Raw genomic sequence first — 18,380 nt, forward strand, 5'->3', positions numbered from 1 at the left:
TCCCATTAGGCCATGTACAGAGAGGAACCATCATTGGTTTCACGCATGCTCCTGTGATGTGCTTTGCAACATTGTGTACGATGTTAAAGGAGCTCATTGGAAAGAAATATTTTTGTTCCTCCATGCGTTCCTTGAAATTTAAAAAAAATTCATTAATGTGATTATGGGCATCTTTGGCTAGTGAGCATTCATTACCTATTCCCTCAGTGGCCAGAGGGACGTCGAGTCAACCACAATGCAATCGACCTGGAGTCACATGCAGAACAGACCAGGTAAGGACAGTAGTTTCCTTCCCCAAAGGACATTAGTGATCAGGTGGGTTTTTCCTTGACAGTTGGCAATGGTTTCATGATCATTAGTGGACTGTTAATTTCAGACTTTTTAAAAATTGATTTCAGCTTCCACTAGGGTAGATGGTGAGAATTTAAGCTCCGTCCTCAGAGCGTTACATGCGTCTCTGCATTAATAGTTCAGGCAGCATCCGAGTGTTCTTCCAGCACCACTAATCCAGAATCTGGTTTCCAGCATCTGCAGTCATTGTTTTTACCTCTCTGCATTAATAGTCTAGAGGTAATACCAATAGGCCATTGCCTCCCCATAATTAGCTGGTCATTTGAAAGATCGTTTTTGTCAATGATGCTTAAAATGCTCAGAAATGGCGAACATCCATTCTTCGGGAAAGTGAGGACTGCAGATGCTGGATCAGAGTAGAGAGTGCAGTGCTGGAAAAGCACAGCAGGTCAGGCAGCATCCGAGGAGCTGTCTGTTTTCCGGGCATAAGCCCTTCATCAGAAATGAGCTCATTCTTGTTGAAGGGCTTATACCCGAAACGTCGAATCTTCTGCTCAGATGCTGCCTTACCGGCTGTGCTTTTCCCGCACCACCCTCTTGTATTCTTGTATGCTTAACAGTGATTTCATTTGTTGCAGGAAAAGTATCACTCAAATGAGGAGCCTATAACTTGCCAAAAGCTGAATTTTATTTACCAAGTACAATATTCCAAAATATTTAAGGGAACCATTTTGTGAAATCTAAAAGAACCCATTTCTTAAAATGACACATCTACAATTATTCAAATTTAAGTTCTAAGAACTTTAATTAAATATAGACCCATAGTCTACTGGGAAAATAGTAAGTTTCATGCAGGCATTGTTACTAACGTTAAATAACTTGATACTTCATGACCTCAAAGAGATTTGCAGTGAGTTGAATCACCACACGTGTCTGGAAAATTTGTTTTGCATTCAGTTCTTAAAAGCAGGAGCCAACTCTTGACTGAATGTCAAGAGATTGTTGCATTTGGCCTGTTAAAGTTACAAAGGACCATTTTAATAGTATTTATGTTTCTGCCAAAGAGGAGCCATTGAAACTGTGGAGTCCCATTCCACATAAAACATTTAAAGGTGTATTTTTGAAAAAAAAAGAATTTTGTTTTACATTTCCTTTCATCCTCCTAATTCTTAATCAACTCTTCGTTTTTCCTTTTATCATTCTTTATCTAATTTGACATTTCTTTCAACCCCCCAAATACCAAAGGTTCTATTCCAGTCCCAAATGTTGTTTCTCTTCCTTTACTCTCTTCAGTTGGAGTTGGATTGTGGGTCCAATCACTCAAGGTTCCAAAGCCCTTCATTTTCTTGGAAAGATTTGCTGTACTTTACAGTGTAAAATTTATTTGCTAAAGACTCAGGAGAAAGTCTAGCAAACTGGGTAGGCTGCCAGATACCTTTTCCCCAACAAACTCTGTTTTTCAATTTTTTTTTCTGTGCAGTTCATTTTGTACTGGTCATTAGTACAGGTTGACAGTTGTGGGAATTGCGAGATTGATGTACCTGCAGGATATTTTAAACTTGACTTCATGGTAAGTCTTCCATTCTTTACTGTCTGGGCCACCTGCATCATGTTAATTCCTATCCCCAGGTTGGCTCCAATCCTCCTGTTTCTACATGTTTAATCCGACAGTTTTATTCTATTATTCTGAAGGTGTTGTTCCTTTCTGCACTTAGTTTCTACAGGTTCTTTAGTGGCAAAGTTTCATTTGAAAATTTGAAACTGGTTTGGTAGGGAGTCTTGCAAGGAATGTGAACAAAGCATTCCATCCTTGGCTTTTCCATTCTGCATGTGGACAGCTTCAAGGAAATCCTGGCCTATGTTTCCCACTTTGCTAACTAAGGCACTGAGGCTAGTTATAGCTTTCATACCTACCATACCAAATTAGATCAGCTGACTTAGCACATAGTGGAGATGAGCATTGGGATTTTCCTGATCTATTTGACCCAACTAGTTACTGCCTTAAGTTTTGTGGATCTGAGAATTTCTTATTCCAACTGCTAAGTGTAGTTTTGGCTCATTGAAATTGCCATCAGGTGTTCTTTTATGAGCTACAAATATTTTGATCTACTGTCTCTGCACTGAAACATAACATGGCTGTCTGCTTTATCTCTTTGAAACCTCCCCTGGAGTTCATTGCGATTCACAGTTTGGAAGATGTACTGTTTCTCTGTGTTAGTGTACTATCTAGCTGCATCTAGTTGGCTTGAAAATCTACTGACAAACTTAAAGGCATTGGAGAACCACCAGATGACCTTCTTCAGTCCCTGCCTGAATCTAGACCTAGACTCTACTTACAACTTCGAAGCATGCATACACTTGAAATTGAGTTCTGCATCTCCAGTCCGATGCAGTGCAGCAACTCATGAAGGCTCCTTCGACAGCACTTTCCCCAGTCATGACCTCTGCAGCCTTTAAGAATAAGGTCAGATGCATTGGAATACTACCACCTGCAAGTCCTTCTCCAAGCCCCACACCATTCTGACGTGGGAATATATCATTGTTCTTTAATTATTGATGAAACAAAAATGTGAAAATTCTCCCTTAACTACACTCTGGATGTACAAATACCATCTGGGCTGCTGTGGTTCAGGAAACGTCTCACCACCTTTTCTCAGACATTTAGGAATGAGCAATAATTGGAATTGCCAATGATGCTTGTGTCCCATATGATCATATAGAGAATTTCAAATCATGTATTTGCTTTAATATTCAGCATTGAGTTCAATTCCAAGTGGTTAAATTCCAACTCGCCTTTAAATTTTGTTTGGCTCAGAGTGGAGAATCTTGACACCAAGAATTGGGATAATGAGTTTACTGTTGAAGAATTATACACTTCTACAACTAATTATTGCTGATTCCAGTGGTGTCCATCTTTTAATCCATGCTGACCTGAAGGTTGCATGCTTGCTGTCAGTTGTCATTACTAAGGTGTAACCTCAGTGCACTATGGGCCAGGGGCATTTATTGTTTCATGCCTTGTGGGTGCATAATGATTTCTAAGTGAAACATATTTTATTACATGATTTCCCATGTCTGTCTTTAATCATCTGCCTTTGAATTCACGTGCAGCATTTTGCATTACTGGTTTACCATCTTTGAGCTCTTTTTATATGGTAAATTGGTGTCCTGTTCAAATGCCTAAAATCTGAAAATACTAGGTTGGAGGTCTGTAAGCCTATATGTATGTTTAGTCCAGTGACCTATGAGATTTTTGTAACTTCATAAACTTGTCCTCAACCTCCACTCCCGGCATCTTCCCCTGCAACCGCAAGAAATGCAAAACTTGCCCCCACGCCTCCCCCCTCACTTCCCTCCGAGGCCCCAAGGGATCCTTCCATATCCGTCAGAAATTCACCTGCACCTCCACACACATCATTTACTGCATCCGCTGCACCTGATATGGCCTCCTATACATTGGGGAGACAGGCCGCCTACTTGCAGAACGTTTCAGAGAACACCTCTGGGACACCCGCACCAACCAACCCGACCGCCCCGTGGCTGAACACTTTAACTCCCCCTCCCATTCCGCCAAGGACATGCAGGTCCTTGGCCTCCTCCATCGCCAGACCATAGCAACACGACGTCTGGTGGAAGAGCGCCTCATCTTCCGCCTAGGAACCCTCCAACCACAAGGGATGAATGCAGATTTCTCCAGCTTTCTCATTTTCCCCCCCCCACCTTTTGTCAGTCCCAACCCTCAGACTCAGCACCGCCTTTTTGACCGGTAATCTTCTTCCTGACCTCTCCGGCCTATCACCCTCACCTTAACCACCTATCGCATTCCCAACGCCCCTCCCCCAAGTCCTGCCTCCCTACCTTTTATCTTAGCGTGCTTGGCACACCCTCCTCATTCCTGAAGAAGGGCTTATACCCGAAACATCAATTCTCCTGTTCCTTTGATGCTGCCTGACCTGCTGCGCTTTTCCAGCTCTAACTTCATAAACTATAAACTTAAAATTGTAATTACAAAGAATTCCCCATAATTCTAGGTAAACCCCTTATTGTAGTTGGCTACAGCCCAGTTATGGATATTTGTAATATTTGGCTAACCTATTGTATGGAAAGGACATAGTGCATTTTTAATGGTATGTAAATTTAGCTCTTAAGGTAAGAAAAGAATATCTAAATGTTTCCTGTGGAACAGTGGTAGGTACTTCCAAGACACAGAGATTTAAATAAACATTGGAGTACTTCGCCATCTAGTGGTACATCTTTTTAGTTGTCAGGTAACTATAATTCTTCCATTGTCCAATCAACTTTGTTTTGCAATGCTTGCTATTTTCACAACTTGCAACTCAACAATATAGAGTCACAGAGATGTACAACATGGAAACAGACCCTTCGGTCCAACCCGCCCATGCTGACCAGATATCCCAACCCAATCTAGTCCCACCTGCCAGCACCCGGCCCATATCCCTCCAAACCCTTCCTATTCATATACCCATCCAAATGCCTCTTAAATGTTGCAATTGTACCAGCCTCCACCACATCCCCTGGCAGCTCATTCCATACACATACCACCCTCTGCGTGAAAACATTGCCCCTTAGGTCTCTTTTATATCTTAAGTGGAAAAACTCTAATTAACTTAGACTAAGTCTATACCTTGTTTATGTGCATTTCTTGCAAATCAGCTGAGTGTGATGGTTAGAGACAAAATAAAACTGCAGATGCTGGAATCCAAAGTAGACAGGCAGCATCAGGAGGTCGAGAAGTCAACGTCTTGGGTGTAACACTTCAGGACTGGGGTGGGCAAAGGGGAAGCTGCAGTGTGATGGTTATCAATCATAGAATGAGTGAATGAAAGAAATTTACAGTAAAGAAGGAGGCTGTTCGACCTATCATGACTGTACCAACTCCCGAAAGAACAGTCAGGCTAGTCCCACTCTCCAGCCCATTCTCTCTAGCCCTCTGAATTCATCACTTTCAAATTTGTATAATCTAACTCTTTTGAAACCACCTATGGAATCCACCTTCACCAGTCTCCCAGCAGTACATTCCAAATCCTAACAACTGAGTAAAGAAGTTGCTCCTCATCTCGCTTCGAGCTCTCTTGCTGACAATCTTGAGATTGTATCCCTAGTCACTGACAAACTGATAAGTAGAAACAGTATTCTTATCCTGTCAAAATTGTTCATAATTTTAAACACCTCCAAGGTCTCCTCTTAATCTTTGCTCCAAGGAAGATATGTCCAATTTCTTCTGTCTTCCCTTACGTTTAAAATCCCTCATCCCTCATTCTCGGTCCCATTCTAGTAAATCTCCTTTGAGTTATCTCCAGGGCTTCAACGTCCTTAAATAAGGTGCCTAGAACTGAATACTACGCCAAATATGGTGAAATCAATGATTCATGTACGTATCACACCATTTCCTTGCTTTTATACTTTATGCCTGTATTTATAAACCCAAGGATCCTATAACCCTTATTAATAGCTGTTTCAACTTGCCTGGCTGCCTCCAGTGAATTGTGCTCATGAACCCTGAGGTTCTTCTGCTCCTGTACCCTGCTCACAGTTGCACCATTGAGCTTGTATTGCCTCTGTTTCTTCAACCAAACTAAATTACCTCATTTCTCTGCATTGAAATTTATCTGCCAAGTGTCTGCCCACTTGGCCACTTGTCAATGTCCCCCTCAAGTCACTCAGCATCATCTTCACAATTCTTTATGTTCTCAGCTTATTATCATCAAATTTAGACATTGTGCCCTCAACACTCATCTCCAAATCATTTATATTAATCGGAAAAAAGACAAGGGTCCAACAGTGATACCTGGGGAACACCAATTTCAAACTTGTCTCCAATCTGGAAGATACCCATCTACATCCACCTTGTGTTTCCCATCTTTTAGCTACCTTCTAATCCAGGCTGTCAAGGAGCCATCAATTCCAACCATTACTCATTTACTTACCAACCTGCTGTGTGGCACCCTTTCTGGCAAGTCCAAGTATTCAAGCATTCCTGAAGAAGGGCTTATGCCCGAAACGCGATTCTCCTGTTCCCTGGATGCTGCCTGACCTGCGCTTTTCCAGCAACACATTTTCAGCTCTGATCTCCAGCATCTGCAGTCCTCACTTTCTCCTCAAGTATTCAATATCTACAGCACTACCCTCATCCACTGTATGTGGCACCTCTTCAAATAACTCATCTCATCAAGCATGACCTGCCCTTGACAAAGCCATGTTGACTAGGTAGTATTAACTTATTTTTGTGTATATTTACCTTAACAGTTTTCCCGTTATTGATGTCAATCTGACATCTATAGTTTGCTGGATTATCCATTGCTCCTTTCTTAAACAATGGTGTCACATTTGCAATCCTTCAGACCTCTGGGATTAATCCTTTGTTCAGAGAAGCTTAGAAAAGTTCTGTCAATATTTCTGCAATTTGCTCCCTTACCCCTCTCAGCAATCTGGGATGCATCCCATCTGACCCTGGTGGTTTCTCTACCTGGAGTCCTGCCGATCTTTTTTAGCATCTCTTCTTTAGCTATTATTGTACTGTACTGCTCAGTTGTTCAACATCCACATTTTCAACTAGGCCATTGTCATCATCTAAAGTCAGAAGGACAGTATTTATGTAATGCCTTTTTGTCATATCCTTTGCTTCAGTGGGCAGCTTACCTTGTTGTTCTGACTCTGCCATCCTTTTCTTGTCCTTTCTCTCAACAATCTTTTAACATTCAAGAACACAGCATGCTGTCACTGTATGGAAAACCACTCCAAAGGAAGAGAATAGTTAAACAGCATAAGGGAACAATTTCAAGGCTGTGATCCAGTCTTTGTACTGTCACTTTAAGCCAATCTGTTGTTTTTCCACTTTTGTAATTTTTAATGTCATTTGAGTGCCTTTTGAAATTGTGATCAGTTGCAAATAGCTACTGAATTGGATTTGCCTTTGTTTCACAATGCTTTAAGGAGCAAAATAATAAAGGGCACAAGGAGGAGAAAATACAAGGAACATGGAAAAAAGGCTAGACCCCTCACTTGCAATGAGGTTTGAAAAATTGCAGAATTCCTAATAGTTTCAGCTTGAATGCACCTAAATCCAAAGGACAAACCACTACTTCACCCTGTGAATACTCAATTTAAAAATAGAATCTTCATAGTTAGATTGCACAGTGGAGATTTGGTTAGGAGCCTAATGGTAATGGCCTCACCTCAGACAGTACAAGTCATTCTGGTTACATGGCCTGCGATTTCACCCTTGCATAGACTGGGTATGACAGTTATATCCATTCTCAAATGTGAAATTACTATTGTAAAGTGCATCACTATGTTTAAAAGTAAATGCACTTACAGAAACATGGAGATTTGAAGTCACAATCTCCAATAAACTATACTCCCCTGCCACTGATTCCAACCCTTTTACCAACTGGTTGGGTCTTGTCCTTTTCGACTTCACGCTGAGATTCTAACTCCATTATTCTTTACATCTGCTTGCACCTCTCTGAAATGTTTGTTCCCATATGTAATTGTCTTATTGAATCTCTAAGCTTGACTTGCTGAATGCTCTCCTGGCTGGCTTCCCATTGAAAACATTCCAAACCTCCTGGCTGGCTTCCCATTGAAAACATTCCAAACAATCTGTGCACCTTTTTTCTCTCTTTTTCAAATTATATCATATATACACATATGCAGAAGGTTTTACCTGCCAGTTGTCTACTTGTTTCCCAGTCATCAGAATGCCACCCTGAAACTTGCTGCTACACTCCTTTCTGTTTACATGTTCAAACTTTGTGTCATCTACAAAATGTTTTAAAAATGCGCCGTATAACCAAGTCTTGATCACTAATGTATGTTGGAGTTGCAGTCCTAATACATATTGGAGGATATATCAGCATTTTCTTTTCTCCAGTTTGGTAATCAAATGTTCGCTACTATTGTTAATTTTGTGTATCAGGCAATTTAGATTTACTATACTGCTTGTTTATGTACGTAGGTCCCAATTGTCCTACCATTATAAATTGATCATATGCAAAGAGGATTAATTCGTTAGAACATGAGAAAAAAGAACAGTTGATGTATGAAAATGGGAAATCTGCTCTTGTAGTTATGCAGGATTAAAATAATCTAATAATTATGTGCTGAGCCCTGGAACATGTATTGGTGTCAAACTTTAGCTGTTCTGCTCCCAACCCATGGCAATGATCACTGTGGAGTATTCTAATTATTCTTTGAATGAAAATGCAACTTAAGAGATGCAGAGTTCAGTTTAATCTTGTGTTCATTATCCATATTGCAGATGTGAATGAATTTGACCCCAGTGTCTGCTACTGTCAGGTTAATTACTGAAGCCACCATTTCTCTGCTGCACTTGGGCTAATTTAGTGGATCAGCATGAATTTTATGCTGCAGTTGCACTGAGCCAGCATTTGTATTGTGTTCTCATCGAATTAATGAGTCATTATTATCCTTGCACTACTTTTGGGGCAATTTAGTTTGTGTAAATATAATGTTGCTCTCGGATGATTCAGTGAATAGCTTTTAATATTGTACTGCTTTGGAGTAATTCAGTAGCTTAGTATTAATATAGTGCTGTTAAGGAGTAATTTCACTAAATAATATATGTATTGCAATGGTTTTGAACTTACAACTTCTATTATCTGGAATTAGTGACAATGATTCTCATTTTGTAAATACTCCTTCCTCTGAGTTATGTTACTCGTACATTTGTCCAGTTGGACATTTTGCTCACTATCCTGATGCTGGAACTCCTTGGAAATTTGTGAATGCCTAATTTTTCAATATGGTTTCAAACAAAACACATGATTTAGCAAAATATGGAAAGCCTTTTGAGCTCCCTGGTTATGAAAGCTTTTCTTTACCATGTTTCCCCACTATACAGCTTAAATTAAAATTTGAATCAATACAACAAGATAGAATTAACAAATTGGTGAAGTGAAGGGATCCCTTAGTAGAAGTAATCATATAATGGAATTTTTTGAATTCTATTTAATGGACACGGGAATGGTCTGAGTTTTAAAAAAAAGCATGGAGGCCGAGCTGGTGAAAGTGGCAAAATAGGTTAAATGATGGGTAACAGCAATGCAGTATCAGACATTTTAAGGGACAATTTCAGCGCGCACAATTTTTCAACAAGTAAGAAAAATTCCAAGGACAAGTCCAATATCCATAGTTAACTATAAAAGGTTAAAAATAGGATCAAATTTTATGAGAAAGCATATAATGTGCAAAGACATGTGGCAGATCATAAGATTGGATGAAGTGTGTTCAGAAAAAACAAAATGCAGCATTATTCTGGGCCAGTTTTTTTTCTTCAGTGTCAAATGACTGTCTCATGACCGGAAATTTCCCCAAACCATGCATAGCTTTTGTTGGTTTGGTCGTATTTTCGGTCCAGTTTCTGTTATGTATTAACATGAACTTGAATATGAATGGCCAGAAATCTGATTCCAAGGTACCCCAAGAAATCTGAGTGCTGGACTGAGTAAGTCAGTTGGTGATAGAGTGCTATTTTCCATCATATTGTCCCCATCGTCTGCATCTATTGTGATAACACTCCAAAATTATAGGGGTAGTAAAATCTTGCAGCAGAGAAGGATGCTATTCGATCCATTGTGTCTGTGCTAACTCTGAAAAGCTATCTGATTTAGTCCCTCACCTTAACCTTTTTCTAGTATCCAGCAAATTAGTTCCCTTCTAGTACATGTCCTGTTGTCATCCTATGATCGTGGTATCCACCACCCTTGCAGATAGTATTCTACATCTTAATTTTGATGTGTGAAATGGTTTCTTCCCATTTCCCCCTTTGTTTTATTTTAGATCTGTGATTACTGATGCCTCTTGTAATTGAAAACATTTTTTCTGTACTTTGAAACCCCTCAATAGCTTTAGTTCTTGACTGCCTTGCCTCTTAAGGAGAACAGTCCACTTGTCTCCGTGCTGAATGTGGAGAAACTGATTTTATAGTCTGGATTGACAAACATGATCAGTCAGGCAAGTACAGTAGAATTCAAGAACCAGGACATTATCTGTACTGAGCAGAAACTGTGGAGTGTCAGTTCTTAAACTGACATCTCCCTTGAGTCTCCGTGTCTTGGGATTGATCCCTACGAATTGGAAATTTTTTGCAATGAAGTAAAGTTCAAAATAAGCTTGCTTCAGGTAGTCTGCAGACAATGACTCCCTTAGCACAGTGGCTCACTATGACCGGAAAAGTCCAAAATCCCCTGCAGTTAAATGAGGTGGGTTGTTTATCAGAGAATTGCATAATACAATTCTGTCTATCTCTTCAGTGGAAAACAAAAATCAGTTGCCATGATCATTGAAAATTGCCAAGTCCAATATTTTGAATAGTTGAACTATAGCGAGATCATTGCTTTATTACACTACTACATATTGATTTGGCTTTTAAAAAGTAACTGGGAAAGCTAAAACAATCATTACAGAAAGTTAAATTAATAAAATCGAAAAAAAAACTGATTTTAAACTTGGTCAGCTTGACAATAAATATATTGAGTTATAATGTATATTGAAGTAAAGAAAGTCGGAAGTTGAGAAAGGAGACAGTGGGGATAATATCAAAAGAGGGAATGTGCTTTAGAGATGTTGGATGAACCTTTGATGGCAGATGAGAGAGAGAGATGTTTACCTGAAAGATTCAGAAAGAAAAGATTCTTAAAGCTATGGTATAGAACGACAAATTGTGGTAAGGAAATAGAAAAGGAAAATTCTAGGCAGAATGGTGATCAGTGTTTTGGAATTGCAACAGATCCATAAGTTACCTCCTGGCAAAGTATTATGATTGAGCTGTTGTTGAAATGCATGCGGGTGAATTGTTTTAATCAGGGTAATTCGTGTAGGTGCAGCATTTTTAAGACTTTATTGGCCCCCTGTAGCAGCCTTGATAGAATCAGTGGAGTAAAGAATGAACTAATACAGGCAGCTGTGTCTTTGCACTTTATTCCATTGTAACAATCGTAAATGTGACTGGCCAGGTATAATGGAGAAGAACGGTAGGATAGAAACTTAGACACACTTCTGCACATTGTGCTAGTCTTCCATTTAATGAATATCAGACTTTGAAGTCACAAAGTGATAAATACTTGCTAGCAGCAATTATAAAACAATTGTCCCAAAGTGTTCAAATTTGGGCAAAACCGTTCTCTTGATGATCATGAATGAAGTGCTGTCTCATTCACATTGCTTTAACAATGAAATTCACTTAATATTCTCTTTGAAAAGGTAATGTTTGAACAGGTTTGCAGATAGTTTTGCTCTTGAATATATATCTTGTGCTTAATATATTGGCAGATCTGCATTTTGAAATAATGTTCATCTGCTACCTGTAAGCCCACGATAGACACTATCTATTACCTGAAATGTTTGTGTGTGGGGGTTATGAGATCAGGGTCCATGTACTTCTGCCACATGAAAGATTAAAGACTGATCTAAATTGAATAATTAATCATTGATGGAAAATTGCATGTATTCGGAATGTGACACAGATTATATTCAATGTCAGTTTATCAATAAGTGAACAAAAGGCCCCACAAATGGAAATTGCCAGACACTGTACCAGTCCCAAAATGACATTCTGAAATCCTACCACTGAGTGGCAGCATTGGATTTCCTTTTGTTTATTATCATCATGTCGCTGTGGTGCTCACCCAGTGAGAAAGCTGTATTCATCCAGCCGTCACCCATGTGATTATGTCCCCTCAAAACCTAGAAATGCTTTGTCTCTTTGAAGATTGAAATGGAAATTAGTAACATTACTAATAACCTTGGTAATTTTGACTTTTCTCAATTTGTTGTAGATTGCATCCATAGTATGTTACTCTATTACTTTGCTGTTTTCTGAAGTGTTGCACTTAATATTGCCATATGCTGTTGGTTCTGCTATAATGTGTGTTTCTTCGATGTGAATTGGCTATAACACGATTGAAGAATTTGGGCCATTGTTTGTAGAATGCAAACTTTCATTCGTTGTATTGGCTGTAATGCGATTCCAGTCTCATTAGTTTAAATGGTACTGCTTTTATGCAATTTTTATATAATGCGGGTTCGCACAGAAATGGAACTATCGTGTTATATCAGACTGACTCTGGCGAGTTGAGGTTTTATTTCCTTTGTGATAACTCTGGTAGTGCTTCTTGGAAGCATTACCTTAAACTGGTGTAAATAATCTGATCAAAAGGGAGTGTGCTCATTGTAAGGTGATTAATGACTAGAATAATGCTGAGCGTTTAACAACCAATTTGAAATAATACACAACATAAATTTGTTTAACCTTTGTAGTGATGCCATCTTTAAATTGTCAGTGATTTTTTTTCCCCAGGTTTTTTTCACTTCCTTGGGTTGAAGTCCATGCAACAGTCTTTGATAACTCCAGTCAAACTGCATCATATTGTTTAGATTGTACAATTAGAAACTTATTCTCTCAATTTTGGACCTAGCAGTGTCTGCATTAGGAAATGGAAAATAAAATATTTAAATTTCTAATCCTATTTGCAGCAACAAGCATTCCCAAGGCTTAGGTTTCCTTGATTTATTTGTATAAATTGCAACTTCAAGACCAATAAGTTATTTACCCTTTCCAATCCTTGCCTGAGGTCCACACCTCTGAAGGAAAAGAGTTTGTTGAGGTGATACCATTGCCAATTTGAATTCCTACCAAAAGGATTCGTTGAAAGAAGAGTGTGAATGCCACTTCAAGCATTTGCTCAGTATCGATTTATGTCTTGATGAGTTTCTTGTAGCATTTTGACTATTAGATTAATTATCTGGTTTGGATTCAGAACTGTGCTAATGGGTTGGCTGCGTTCTTTCTTTGTTGATTACTACAGGTGCCAAACAGCTAATCTTGGATTTGATAATAGCCAATTTCCAGGGGTAAAATATTCCTAACAAGATTTTCAGACAAAATCAGGAATGAGCTATCTTTGCTTCACACAGTCCTTTATCTTGGAAGCAAGGCGTTTTTGCTCAATCTGCCAGGGAATTAGTTTCTTTCTGCTCTCCTCCTTTCACATGTTCAAGGTTGTTGCATGCCTTGCTGCTCACTTTACATTCTAAATATGGTGAACTTTTTATTGGTGAAACATTACGGTACGAGTCAAGACTTGGGTGGTTAGAATAAAATTTCTCTGAATTCTAGTAAGGGCATTAATACACTCTCTTCAGAATGTTTTCCTTTGTAAGCTTTTTATTAGGATCTACTTGTGCTGTTTAAGGCTGTAAAAAGCAGTTTCTGATTCTCCTTCACTGAAATGGTCAGTGGGTAATTTGTAACTGTCATTGTGTGCTGAAACCTTTAAGAGATGTGGTAAATAGTTGTGATGCTGTTTGCTTTGAAAGAGTTTGTTACATAATCATTTTCAGCTTTTGAAGAGGAATTGCAACATATCAAAATCATGGAGAAATTAAAAAGCCAAAGTTGGAATGATGCCTGCTAAAAGGATCTTGGGTGGATACAATCACTGTAGATTAAATTATAAAACTAACTTTTGCTTTGGAAGAAATTGAGATATTGGAATCTCTAAGTAAGTAACCATCATTGTAACTCTTGTTTATCACCATTACTAGGTACCTGAATGCACATCTAATATACAAATAGAATACGGTTCCATTGGCAATGGTCTTTTGGATTAGAGAGATGGGGACTCTGTTAGCAGGCCACACTCCCAATTGATGTCTGTGCACTCAACCAATGCTTATTCCAAATTAAGCAGTCATAAGTGTTGAGAAGCAGCAATTCTCTCCTGCAATAGCAAGAATTCCTACAGGCCGTAGTTTTCAATGAGTCACCTTCAGTCATTTGCTGTATTTTGATGTGCTGTCTACGGTTCAAAAATGCAGCTATGATCTTGACATGGGTCTGTTTTTGCTGAGCTGAATGACATCTTAACTTGCAGCAAAAAATGTGACCTTGTATTCATTGACTACTTGTGTTTGGACAACCAAATACTTTTTTTTAAACTAGCAATGTTATTTGCAATAGATTGCATGGTGGTTCTGGGCATGAAACCAAAAAGTACAGTTTTGAGTTAATGTTGGAGAAGGGGAAATTTATCAACTTTATTGTGCAGGTCTGTGTCCAGTGATTATCTGTGGTGTTTAATTTTTCATGTTTTCGTTCAAACATTTGAATTAGGAGTAGGCCATTTAGATCTAGAAGCCTGTTTTACGTTCAATAAAATTATGTCCCTGGGTTCAATTCCAGCCTTGGGCGACTGTCTGTGTGGAGTTTGCACATTTTCCCTGTGTCTGCATGGGTTTCCTCCGGGTGTTCCTGTTTCCTCCCACAATCCAAAGATGTGCAGGTCAGGTGAATTGGCCATGATAAATTGCCGATAGTGTTGAGTGCCTAGGCAGGGGTAAATGTAGTGCTCTAAGTGGCTTGCTCTTTAGAGGGTCAGTGTGGACTTGTTGGGCTGAAGGGCCTGTTTCCACACTGTAGGGAATCTAGTCTAAACTCCTTTTGTCATTATGATGCAGTATGAGCCACCTGAGATGAGCTTCACAGTAAGGGCATGAGTATCGCCAAGAGAATCCTTATTGCTGATGTTTCATTGTTTATTCTGAGGGTGCCAAAATGTCACAGCTGGACACAAGTGACTGAATTCTAGTGGTCCACTATGGTTCTCTCTCTCTTTTGCAGGAGCAAATTACTGCAGGTGTTGGAATCTGTACTGAAAACAAATAGTGGATATCACAGCAGGTCAGGCAGCATCCATGGGCAGAGAGCAAGCTTGTTTCAAATCTAGAATCGTCAGAGTCATCTAGACTCAGTGTTATCTTGCTCTCTTCATGGATGCTACCAGACCTACTGTGATTTCCATGATTGCCACTACGTTTTGGTAAACCCTTTTTAACTTTAAATGATATGGCTTTTCCAAGTTCGAGCATTACAAGTTTCCCCTCCAACGTCCCTGATAAAACCTGACAGTTTTTGTCATGTAAGAAAAAACTTAATTGAGAGATGGCAGGAAGGATTTGGTATAATGAACTGGGAAATGGTGGATGCCAAGAATCCCGAGCAAGCTGCTCTTGTACTTCCCTCATTCCCTGTTTCACTTCATTTCTTTATCGGTTTTCTGTCCCTTCTTTCCACTTCTCTACTTTTGCCTTTCATCTTTCTGCTCGCAGTATGCAAGAGGTGAAATAAGAACTTGCACAGATATAGGACAAGCAAACCAAGTAAAACATTGTCCAGTTTAATTAAACTGTGTAACTAAACAGAACATGCTTCAGTGTTTGAGCCATTAAGAACCGTATTTCAGCACAGACTCTTTGATCCCATCACTGATATATGTAAGTAAGACTAATGTTTTATTGTTAGGAAATTCTTCTTGGCAGGTTGTGAGCAGGAAATGAGAGCAGGTGCACTGTTCCTTATCTCTATTAAAAAGGCTTGGTTTCCTTGATTTGGAACTGCTCTTTTCCCAGTGGTGTGTTTGTAAAGATTAGGGCAACTATTGTGCTTAGTTTCTGGAGAATTGGCTGAAGCCCCATTTTAACACTGAGTCATTGGACTTGTAAAGCAAAATAGTCTCTTCAGACTGTGTTTTATTTCAAATGCCATATTTTGAGTCTGATTGACAAACTCTTTTCACGTCGATAATGAAGTACTTATGGTGTCTTGGGTTAAAAGTATAAGTAGTGTTGGGAGGGTCTCTGATGGCTCAGTTAGTAGGTTGGTGGCAAATCTTTGTGGGTCCTGGAAGGTTCCTGTTTAACTTGTATAGTTGGTGAAGAGGTCCTCAACATCCTCAAGGCAGAGAGCGATGAAGAGAGCCAAGTTCTTGCTCGACATTGGTAACAAATTACCCTTGTTACAAGTAAAGGTGTGCACATATATCAGTGTGAAAACAGGCTCAGGATTGGCTATGATGACCAATCAAATAACATGCTAATTCTCATTATTCCAACTAACATGAAGAGCAGCAACTTTCTTAACATCCTTCTTTGCAACCAGGATCCATCAGTGCCTTCTGGAGAGAAGAGGGAAGTAAATGTGTATAATTATTTATGTAAAAAGTGTTAATGTTTGCACAATTCCTAAAATAAAAATTGCCAACAGTCAAGTGGCACCAAACTGCGAAACCTGAGGTTCAGCCAATGGCAAAGTTATCTGTTGGGATGAACAATTATTAGACATTTGCTGCAGGCTCAGGGAGGGGTTGGAGGTACAAGTCAATCCTGGGTTACCTTTTAACACCAAGCTAAATGCTGTGGATGCTGGAAATCTGGAATAAAAGCCAAATGCTGCAAGTACTCAGTTCTGTGGATAGAGAAACATCAAATTTGAAATGTCAGCACGAGGCTTTCATTCCATTTCTGTCAAGTGATGCTGTTAGATCTGCTTAGTATTTCTAGCATTTTCACAGAATCACTCGTGTTGATGCACAAGAGGTGGACCCAAAAAGCCTGCACTGGTTCTCCAAGTGAACATCATTAATCATGCCGATCTTTCTTCCCCCATACCCTTGCACATGATTTATATCCACATATTCATCCAGTGCCTTTTTTTTTAAAGCCTCAATTGAATTTGCTTTCACCCCACTTCCAGGCAGTGCAATCCATGCCTATTTGCTGAATGATGGTTGTTTTTTCCCTTGCTTTGCAAATCACTTCAAATCTATGCCCTTTCATAGTTCCTTTTACGAGCAGGAACAGTTTGTCTCCATCTATCTATCCAGCCCACTCATGATTTTGAAAGTCTTGACCAGATCTCCTCTTAGCCTTGCTCTCTACAAGACGAACAGTTCTGACGACTGCATTCTGTTCTTGTAACAAGTTCCTCCTCCATAGAACCATTTACTTGAATTGTTTCTGCAATCTCTAATGAATTCGCACCCTTCCTGTACTGTGGCACCCAGCATTGTGTACAATACATAATTTCTGTTTTATTTTGAACATTAAACTGTTATTGTTATTTCACCATTTTAATGTTGCCTGGTTCATGTTTTGAGTTTGATAGAATGAATTTGGAACTCGCAGCCTGCTTCTCAACCTTTATATGCCTGTCAATGTATTTGACAGCGGCCAATGAGATCGCTCTTACTAGAAATTGGAAATGGGTGGGAAAATAAGCTATTCAAAGAATTTAATGATTTAACTCTTCTGCTCAGCTAGGATATGGGGAATTGTCAATAGTGATTTTTGTAATTAAATGTCTTTTCTGAAAAAGAGCTGCAATGAAGCTCAACAAAGCAAATAAAATGGAAATGCACACTGGATTTCTTACACCTATGGAGATGAAGTGAAACGTAAAGAGAAAGGAAGCTACTCAGTTTCTGATAGGATGGGTTTAAGCAAGTTATAAAAGATAATGTTTGCCTATTTCACTCCATAGGCTTTTCAGTCTTTTAGTACAAGCAAGAGTAACTTTAAAAAATAAAACAACTTTCCGACAGTTTTGCAATGCTGGTCATATTTTGTTAGCTTCCTTACTTGAAAAAATGTTTATCCAATAATGTAGAAATGAGTGTTTGCATCCAGCTTATGAGACCACAAGTATCACCGTCTAGATATAACATTCCAATATGACACACGTATTGGAATAGTTGTTTTAGGAGGCAGTATAGTTGTATTAAATGTATCTAAAAATGCTTATGTAGGCAGAAATTACTTATGTATTTTAATACAATCGTAGTTTATCTTTGCTGAAATCTTAAATTTAAACATTTTAGAAGTATAAACTAGATAACTTGAGAGAAATGCCCTCTAGTAAATCTGATGCAGATGTGAATTCCGAATTACAGCAGAAAATGATTATCTGGCACTTACCTGTAGATGTATCGCTAAAAGCTAGTTTGGTCACTGAAGAGTGCAGATACGATACTTGCATTGAGAAGTGTTGGTTACTCAGGATGTTAGACAGTTTATTTTTTTTTTCCCTCCCGCTTTGCATGCTGGAAAGGTGGAGACCCATGACAGCTGATGTCATTGAGGCATTATGAGGTAGCAGCTGTAGAAATATTTGTTTCTCAAGTTTTCTTCCCTTTTCCTCCCTCCTCCGCTCATTGAAGCTCTGACAAATGTTGACAGTTGGCTACAGAGGTGACAGTAGGCCTCCTGTATAA

Source organism: Chiloscyllium plagiosum, chromosome 12 (genome assembly GCF_004010195.1).
Source record: "Chiloscyllium plagiosum isolate BGI_BamShark_2017 chromosome 12, ASM401019v2, whole genome shotgun sequence".
Lineage (NCBI taxonomy): Eukaryota > Metazoa > Chordata > Chondrichthyes > Orectolobiformes > Hemiscylliidae > Chiloscyllium > Chiloscyllium plagiosum.